General features: G+C 32.0%; 1 long non-coding RNA gene across 1 annotated transcript; it reads right to left on the bottom strand.

Moving 5' to 3' along the window:
- Positions 1 to 2,351: 2,351 nt before the first annotated feature.
- Positions 2,352 to 5,014, bottom strand: LOC124897686. The gene is made up of 2 exons (XR_007054506.1): positions 4,887 to 5,014; positions 2,352 to 2,844 (listed from the first exon to the last, which is right to left on the bottom strand). It is a non-coding gene; the product is annotated as an uncharacterized LOC124897686 (long non-coding RNA).
- Positions 5,015 to 9,847: the final 4,833 nt, after the last annotated feature.

The raw sequence follows: 9,847 nt of genomic DNA, 5'->3' as shown, positions 1-9,847 counted from the left end.
GTGTTTCAGGAGTCCATTTTTTCCTTCAAATCAATGTCTTCTTCCTCATCACCTTTGTTTCCTACAGTTGAGTTTCTAGATGACTCCACTCCTATCTCTTGTATTCCCTGTACTTCTACTATACCTGAGCCTATTTCTTCTCCTCAACCTCCTGTTCCTAAGGTCAGTAGGTCTACCAGGTCTGTCAAACCACCTATCTGGATGACATATTATGTTAATTCTTCCACAAAGTCCTCTTGTTTTTATCCTATGTCCAATTATGTTACTAATGATCATCTTTCTCCCACTTATAGAGCATCGTTATCTATTTTTTCTGTTGTCACTGAACCCTCTTCCTTTGCTGAGGCCAGTAAAAACCCCTTGAGCATTCAAGCCATGTAAGTTGAGTTGGGTGCATTAGCTGATAACAATACTTGGTTGATTGTTGATTTGCTATTAGGGAAGGTGCTTATAGGGTGAAAATAGGTGTTCAGGATAAAATATAAGTCTTCAAGAGAGGTGGAGAGTTATAAAGTATGGTTGGTTGCTAAAGGGTATAGTCAACAGGTTGGTTTTGATTATACTGAGACCTTTTCCCCTGTGGCTAAGATGGTTACTGTAAGAACTGTGGTTGTCTTGGATGCTTCGGGTGCTTGGTACATTTTCTAAATAGATGTTCATAATGCATTTCTTCAGGGTGAATTGGTTAAGGAAGTGTACATGTCTATTCCTGGGGGCTTTTTCAGGCAGGGGGAGTCTCATAATAAATTGTGCAAGCTACATAAATCCTTATATGGCTTGAAACAAGCACCCTAATAGAGGAATTTAAAGCTCACCGATACACTTATTGCTATGGGATTTATACAGTCTCATTTTTATTATTCATTGTTTACTAAACACAAGGATGGAGATATTCTCATAGTGTTAATATATGTTGATGACTTGTTGATAACTAGTAGCAATTTGAGTCTCATTGAACATGTTAGATTTGATCTTCAAACTAGATTTAAGATGAAGGATTTGGGTGAACTCATATACTTTTTAGGCATTGAATTTTCCAGATCTAAAAAAAGGGATTCACTTGTGACAAAGAAAATATGCTCTTGAACTAGTTGCTAAACTAGGATTGACAAGAGGAAAGCCAGCAGGAACTTATGTGGAATTTAATCAAAAATTCATTTCACTAGAGTTTGATAAAGTTGCTAATCCCGAAGGTGCAAAACATGATACTCCACTTGCTAGTATAGAAGCTTATCAAAAAAGTAGAAGGCGAGTTACTTTACTTAACCATGACAAGGCTTGATCTTGCATTTGTGGTCCAAGGCCTCATTCAACATATGCATGCTCCTAGAACATCACATATGGAGGTAGCTATGAGAGTGGCTAGATACATTAAAGGAACTGCAGGCTTGGGACTATTTATGCCAGCTAAAAGTGATTTGAAACTGGTAGCTTACTGTGACTCAGATTAGGGCTCATGTGTAGAGTCTAAAAAGTCAGTTACAGGATATGTAGTTAAATTTGGAGGTGCCTTAATATCTTGGAAACCAAAGAAACGACAGACAGTCTCCAGAAATCCTATTGAAGCAGAATTCATAAGTATGGCATCAATTGTAGCAAAGATTGTTTGGTTAACTGGATTACTTAAGGTGTTGGGAGTTGAGATTAGATTTCCAACAAATTTGTTCTATGATAGTAAAATTGCTATACAGATAGCAGCATATCCTATCTTTCATGAAAGAACCAAACATCTAGACATTGATTGTCATTTTGTTAGAGAAAAGATACAAGCAGAACTGATTTGCACTCAACATATTGGCACAAAAAAAACAAGTAGCAGACCTGCTGACAAAAGCACTATGTCGACCTCCACATGATTATTTCGTAGAGAAATTAGAGATGAAGAATCTGTTTTTATCCATCAGCTTGAGGGGGAGTGGTAAGGACTTAGAGTTGAAGAGCATAGCTGGTGACGACTGTAATGTTATTTAATTAATTAGTTGTAGTTAGTTAGGTGATTAACAACTACTAATGATTAGACTAGTATTAGCTAGGTTGTATATAAATAGTGAGCTTGACTTCCTTTCTGTTGTAAGAAAGTACAGTGATTGTATACAAGATATTTTTCTCCATTCTCTCAAAGCTCCTTTCTCTTCCATGGCTGAATTTAAAAGTATTTTCTTCTAGAACCATTTCTTACAAACACATTAAATATAAATTCCTTCATGTATAATCTGAGAAGTATACATTAGAGAAACTAGAGGGTAAAATGATCACACATGTTGTAGGTCCGTAATTAATTAGATCTGTCAAACATATGTATGCTAAATTAATAATACAGGCCATGAAATATAAGTTAGCCCAACCAGAACTTGGAGCAGAATAAAATTACTGTTATTCACTTGAACTACTTTATCGTCGAAACAAATATACAAGGCCACAAGAACATAATTAACAGAAACAAAGCAAATAACTATGTTGCTCAGACTCCTCAAAAATGTCGAGGGGTGCTTATCGCGGATCCTTCAAAAGAGCATTCTTGAAGGATTCGATACGGGTAGCTTATCACTTTTGGAGAATCCGACCAACGTAGCCAATTTATAACAGAGATTATTAGCAGAAGCCAATATTATAGCAAACGAAAAGTAGTTCAACGACACCGGTAAAGAGTAGGATCCCAATACTCATACGTACAACTGCAGCAAAGGATACAGTCAGTACGACAAGCTTCATCAGAAATACAAGGTCTCCCACAAGTAAAAATATCATTAAGTTGAGGGAGTAGCCTCCTTTTGAGTCCTCCTAGAGTAGGATCAACATTGCGTACTGCAGCCACTTGCATCATTGAGAACCACATTACATCGACTGAAATAATTCACCATAATAATCATCAAAATCAAGCTATAATTATATTAAAAACATAATATGAAATATGTGACAGTTACCATGCGTGTATATCACCTACAAATGTTTACAAGCACAATAATGGAGCAAAATACAAAGAGATGGATACTTATGATTGCCATGAGAAGAACAATGAAGATCGAACCAACTGCCAAGCCTAAATAAATAGTATACAATATAATGTAGGCAGAATAGCGTCATTTTTCACTTAGGCACCTCAAATGGACATTATTTCTTTTGGTACCTCAAGTAGCGTACAAGTGTGTCACTTTGGTACCTTTTGCTGAGTTGGCAAGGTGCGTGTATTGCACCTCCATGAAGACGCGTTATAGCCCTTTTTTGGATGTGGCGCCCAAGTTGGCCCACCAAAAATATATTAATTCACCTCTATTAATTTATGTCTTTTTCTTCACTTTTATCCATTATTTTTGTCAATCTTAAGTTTATTTAATGGTAAAAATTATTGGGAGATATTAAAAATTAGATACACATTTACGAGTTCGCCTAGCCAAAACAGTATAGTAATTCACCCCATTAATTTATACTTCTTTCATATTTTTATCCACCATTTTTGTCAATCTTAAATTTATTTAACGATAAAAATTGTTGAGAGAAATTTATATACGCATTTAGAGATTTGTGAAGATTAGATAATAAAAATCATTTTTTAATCATTAAGGGCAAAATTGACGAAGAAAAACTGAAAATCAAGAAATATCAATGAATAAAGGCTGAAAATCGAATAAAATTGATGAAGAAAAATTGAAAAATAAAGCTAAATTCGTGAAGAAAAATTGAAGTCAAACAAAATCAATAAAAAAATAAAAATGGAAGAATAAAAACCAAGAAAAATCAGTGAAGAAAAAATAAAAATCAAAGAAAAATCGATGAAAAAATTGAAAAATAAAGCTAAATTCGTGAAGAAGAATTAAAATCAAACAAAATCAATAAAAAATTAAAAATCAAAGCAAAATCGATAAAGCAAATCGAAAAAAATGAAGCTGAATTCATGAATAAAATCTAAAAAACAAGCAAATTCAGTGAAGAAAAATTGAAAATCGAAGAAAAATTGAAAAATAAAGCTAAATTCGTGAAGAAATATTAAAATAAAGCTAAATTCATGAAGAAAATCTAAAAATCAAGCAAAATCAGTGAAGAAAAATTAAAAATTGATGAAAAAAATTGAAAATAACTAGGGTGCGGGGTGGGGAGGGGGTGCGGGGTCTTTGAAGAAGATAAAGAGGGGAAGAAAACTGGCGGGGTGGGTGGGCTGTTTGACGAAAAGACTGGCAGGGTGGGGTGGGGGTGGCGGGTGGGGGTGGGGGAGGGGGGTTTGAGGAGGAGGAATGGGGGGTGGGGGGGGTGAGAGTGGCGGGTGGGTGGGGTGTTTGAAGAAGAAGACTAGTGAGGTGGATAGGTTAGGGGCAGGGAGTATTTTTTAATTTAAATTAATTATTTATAAATTATTTGGATAAAAATGACATGCCCGCATTTTATTCATCACTTTCCACCTCATTGGAGAGTGTAGCTCACGCACGTAATTTATTTTGTTGATTCAGCAAAACGTGTCAAAGTGACACTTAAAGGCCGCTTGAAGTGCTAAAAAGAAATAATGTCCACTTGAGATGTCTAAGTGAAAGATGCCGCCAAGTTGAGAGACCTGGCGATATATTCTGCCTATAATGTACATTCACATGATAAATAATAGCTACATACATGTTAACAAGCATAATCGTAGGCGGATCCAATGTAATGGTATCATATTCATATGAATCAAGTATTTTCATGCAGAGTATAAATTTATGAATAAAATATTTGTTAAAAGTATAATAAATACTAAATGTGGATTCATAACTTGAAAAATATATGGGTTTAATGCTAAAGATCATAAAGTTCGAACCCATAAAAATTAGATCTTGGATCCATCAATGAACAAAATAGTTAATGTAAGACTACAATATATATGAGATTTTAAAAAAAAGTAAAAAAAATAGTGTACTCACTAGTGGCTGCCATGAGAAGAACACTGAAGATCAAACCAAATTTAAATGATGCCATCCTAGGTAAAATACTTGAAACTTAATTTTCAAAGTTTATGGTATGAGTATATATCATTGCTTCTCAAAGTCATAATTTATAGACCTTTTTGATTGAACTTGCACTACTCAAGAGCAAATTGTTAATTATTTATTTTATTCTTTAATAGTTTCTAACAACTTGCTTTATTTTTTAAGCCTTGCCTAGGTTGACTTGGCATCTAAAGATTATACATTTAATTAAAAATTTGAAAAAACTTGCAAGTTGTTAGAAATAAAATGCAAGTCTTTTCGAATAATGGATGATGTTGGCAACAATTAAAAAGTCGTTAGACGTCGTTGCAAAAATTCCAATGCCTCAAGTCCTTGTGCTCCTAATGGTTCCAATTAAATTGACGAGTCGACTTAATTTTAACGAGGCAAATCACAAACATGTAGGAGCTTTAGATCATAATTCCAGGTTGCAGCACAAATTTTAAAAAATTACAATACTTATCGTGTATTTGTGATACATTAATTGAAATCGTGTATGCGAATTAATGAAAATGAAGTCGATCAATAAAATTTATATTTTGAATAGTATGGCCATCGATCACTTATTAAAGGAAACTGTATTGGGTACTCCCTACGTTTCATTATAGCTTGACCCTTGTTGATACATACCTAAAAAATTTAAATATGGGTTTATTTTACCAAATTAACCTTATTAATGATGGATTGAAACTCTAAATTTGACTATTATTGTTTTATGTAATTATTTAATACTAAGGGCAGAAAGAAAAAAATATAACAAAAATTCTTTTGATTTCATAAATTGGACAAGTAAATTGAAACAACAATTTTTAGTATAAGGGTCAAGTAAATTGAAATGGGGGAGTTGTAACACCTTGAACTTTCGACTAGGTTTTGAACCATTCTTTCTATGTGTATACGCCCCAAACTCAATTATCTCTAATTGAATATAGGTATTAAGATCAATTTCATAGTGTGGTGAGTTCTTTTGACGTGAATCGTGATCATAAGAAACATAAAGTTGAATTGAGAGCATTTCGATCTATTGAGTTTTAGTATACGTTCTTACATGGGTCAACTTCAAATAAGCATTTCTCCTCGAATATGAAGAGTTGCATGGTCTATATTACTTATCAAATTAAGGATCTTTGAAACTTCTTTCCAATGCCACCAACCGTTCATAAATCTGTATTCGGAGCAAAAATTTATGGGCTTTAGAGTAAGAGCTCGTGATGGTAGCGTAGCACAGAGCTTGGCCTCCGCAATAGCAGCGTCGCACGCGTGCCACAGGGCACAGAGGTGTTGTCCAGAGGCAATATCTTACTTTTTTATGCATTTTTAAGAGCCTTTTTGTCAGTTCCTTACCTAAAATCATCCCCCGCTTATTCAAAACATTCCCAAATAGCCAAGTTACGACTCTCAAGTCTCAACCAAAATACGCTATCCTCCTCCTCAAAGATTTCAAGAAACAAGAACACCTACAGTTCAAAACTTAAAGATTCTCCCATAGTTTTCTTGCTATGTTTTTTGTCAAAAGGTATGTAGAACAACTCTCCTTCAACTTAATTTCAAGAGTAAGTTTCTTAAATCTCTATTTATGTCAAAAATCATGAATTTAAGCTAAGATTGAGAGTTATTCCATTATTCACAAAAAGATTGTGTTTTATGAATACTTCCTTCATTGAATTGTTTTTCACTGTTTATGTAAATGGGTTTGAAGAACATTACTTGAATTTATGAATTTACTCTTGTTTCAAAATTTAAACCTATGATTGTTTGAGGGATTTGATTTACACTTCAAATGGTTTAGAGAAATTTTGAACAAGCGTTGTGCCTAAAGTCTTAACTAGATTTCAAAAAGAGTTTAACGTGAGTTAAAATGATCCTTTACGTACGTGGAACCTTTATTATGGTGCGGACCAAGATGTTATAAATGATTATCATGATTATAAGAGATGACATGTTTGGCTTATAAGTCTTGGTATGATGATATTAATTTAACGAATGCCTTAAAAACGTTAAATGTCCCTAAAGAATGACTTTTATGAATTTTAAAGGCTAAAAGATGGTCTTAACAAAAATTAGATGATCAATCGAGAAGGTATGATGAGTCTAAAAAGCTCATTACCCGAAACTATGTTTTATCGACACGGAAATAATTTTTTCCTGAAATACAGATAACTGTTGTATGTTTGATTCGCTCAGTTGTATGTAGTATATGATAAGATATGCCTCAGTTCGTGCGGCAAACATGAATTCAGAACTCCACTGTCGAGCAATGATTGGACCCAGATAGTCCGTGATGTAAAGAGATGTCGATAATACCATCCAGCTCAAAATTGACAAATAGGGATGTGATTATGTTTTCAGTTTTTCTTTGATGTCTCTAGTTATCCTATTATAACTTGATTTCTATCCTCATGATTATTTTTGTACAAATCATGTTTTTTCATTTTTTGACTATCCTGACGCTACATTATTCTATCATGTAGATTCAGAGGCACATTCACATGGTTCTATGCAATCTTAAGATAGTCAGAACAACTTCAAATATTCTTCGAAAGGCGACTTTTATTCAGAGTCTCAGCATTTTTTTTATGGTATTGCTGGAGCCTTGTTCGAATTTAGACAGTTTGTTTTGTTTAGAGGTTTGGTAGATAAAAGTGGATCTTAAATAGAAGTTTCCGCATTCATATTGTGTTTCCTTTGAGACTTTTAAATGATTAGTGATTTTCTGTTTGATATTTATATTTTTCTCTGAAAGTTTATTTTAGCAAATTATCTATAATTTATATCTATATCTACATTTATAATCTATAATTTATATCTGTAATTTATATTTGAAATTTTTGCTCAAATTAAAAGACCATCCTTTAGACAAAACTGTCTTTTCGCTATTTTCTTTAATTTATTATTTAATTATTTTTATTATATTAACTAGACTCCTAAAATATATGAGATTCTTAAAATATATGGAAGAAAAATCAATCAATATTTTTCTTTATACTGATCAATTACAAAAATAAATAGGATTCTATTAAGGAAATAATTACGATTTACTTATTCAAAAAATATGATTGATGTTCATCTAACTTGATTCGGTTGCATGTCTAGATTGGTGGATGCTTAATTTTCTAACCCCCAACTTCTTCACTATTTTTGTCAACATAATAGAATTCAACGTGTGTGTATATATATATATATCTTCTTTGTTTTCATTCAAGTCATTTTTTAGGGTCAAAATTTTTGCTCAGACGAGAATTATTTCCATCAAATCAGAAGTTTTGTGGTCACTAATGTATTATTTTGTTGTAGTTTACAGGTAGTAGATGAATTTACAGATGGTAGATGAATGTCGGTTGGCTTTGAGAATTTTTTTGTGTAAAGGTTAAGTTTAGTTGTATTATTTTGATATCTCTATTATCGTATTATTTTGTTATAGTTTATAGGTGGTAAATGAGTGTCAGACGGCTTTGAGAAAAATTTTGTATAAAGATTAGATTTAATTATATTATTGTGATGTCTCTATCATCGTATTGTTTTGTTGCAGTTTAAGGTGGTAGATGAATGTCGATCGACATTGAAAAACTTTTTTGGTAAAGATTAGGTTTAATTAAATAAATTTTTTAAAAGATGTTGAATTTAATCATTGTATTCATCTTTATTATTTAAACAAAAATCGCATTTAATATAACGTTGAACTTAATAAAGTGAGGTGCACGCACGAGACACATACATCCAGTAATATAATACTCATGAAAGAAAGCCAAGAAGTCCTCTCAAGCCTTAAATAATTTCAGATGCCGATTACGTCTGGGCCCAGTCATGAGTCTTGACAGGAGTAGGGGTGGGCATATTTTGGTTTAAATCGGAAAAACCAAAAATATCAAAAAATCAAACCGAAATGTAATTTTGATTTTAGTTTTTCAATTTTTCGGATCGGATTCGGTTTGTAATTTTAGAATTTCGATTTTTTGGTTCGATTTTCGATTTTAAAAAAAAATCGGTTTAAACCGAAAAATCAAAATTTTATAAATAAATAAATAATATATATATTTTAATATAATATTATGTTAAATATATATAATATTTAGTAATTCACATTCACAATTAACACTTAACAGCAAATTTGTATACGCCGCAGGCTTTTTATGGATTGTTTTAGTGACTCAAATATTTTATAGACTATTTTGGTGACTTTGGATTGTTTTATGAACTATTTATGCAGAAAGTATGTTGTTTCATGGACTATTTTTACGAGTTTTGTGTTATTTTGTAGACTATTTATGCAAGGTTATATTATATGTAATGATTAATGACGTTATGTATTATGTTAAGCTTATGATTATTTCATTTTCGTTTCATCCATGTTGAGTTATTTATAATTATTTATATTTGGGAATGAAAAACAGGTTTGAAAAAAATAATTTTATAAAAAAATCTATCAATTTTAAATGTTCAGTTATGAAAAAGAGAGGCTAACTACTTTAGTATTTCAAACTGAAATAAAAATCCGAAATAACCTAACTGAACATTTAATATCAATCCGAAAATCGATAAACCGAACCGATATTAAACAATCAGACCGAATCGTCCGAATGCCCACCCCTAGACAGGAGTATTCAGATTTTACACATTTAATATATTTTTCATTATTATTTACTATTTAAGGTGCTTAAGAAATGTACTAGATACCATAGTCCGTGCCAGTACGGGCTCAACATATGTTATTTACGTTATCTCAATTTATATAGCACAAATAGCATTTGGACTGTCAATCAAATTTTTATTAATATAAATTTTTAAATAATTTAAGTTGCTAATCATCGTGATTTATAATATCTTTTATGTAATTTAGTAATTTATTTTACTTGATTTGTCCCAATTTTAGAATTTAGTGTGTCAGTCAAATTTTT

This window comes from Capsicum annuum, chromosome 4 (genome assembly GCF_002878395.1).
Source record: "Capsicum annuum cultivar UCD-10X-F1 chromosome 4, UCD10Xv1.1, whole genome shotgun sequence".
Taxonomy (NCBI): Eukaryota; Viridiplantae; Streptophyta; class Magnoliopsida; order Solanales; family Solanaceae; genus Capsicum; species Capsicum annuum.
This window is presented reverse-complemented; position numbering and strand designations above follow the sequence as displayed.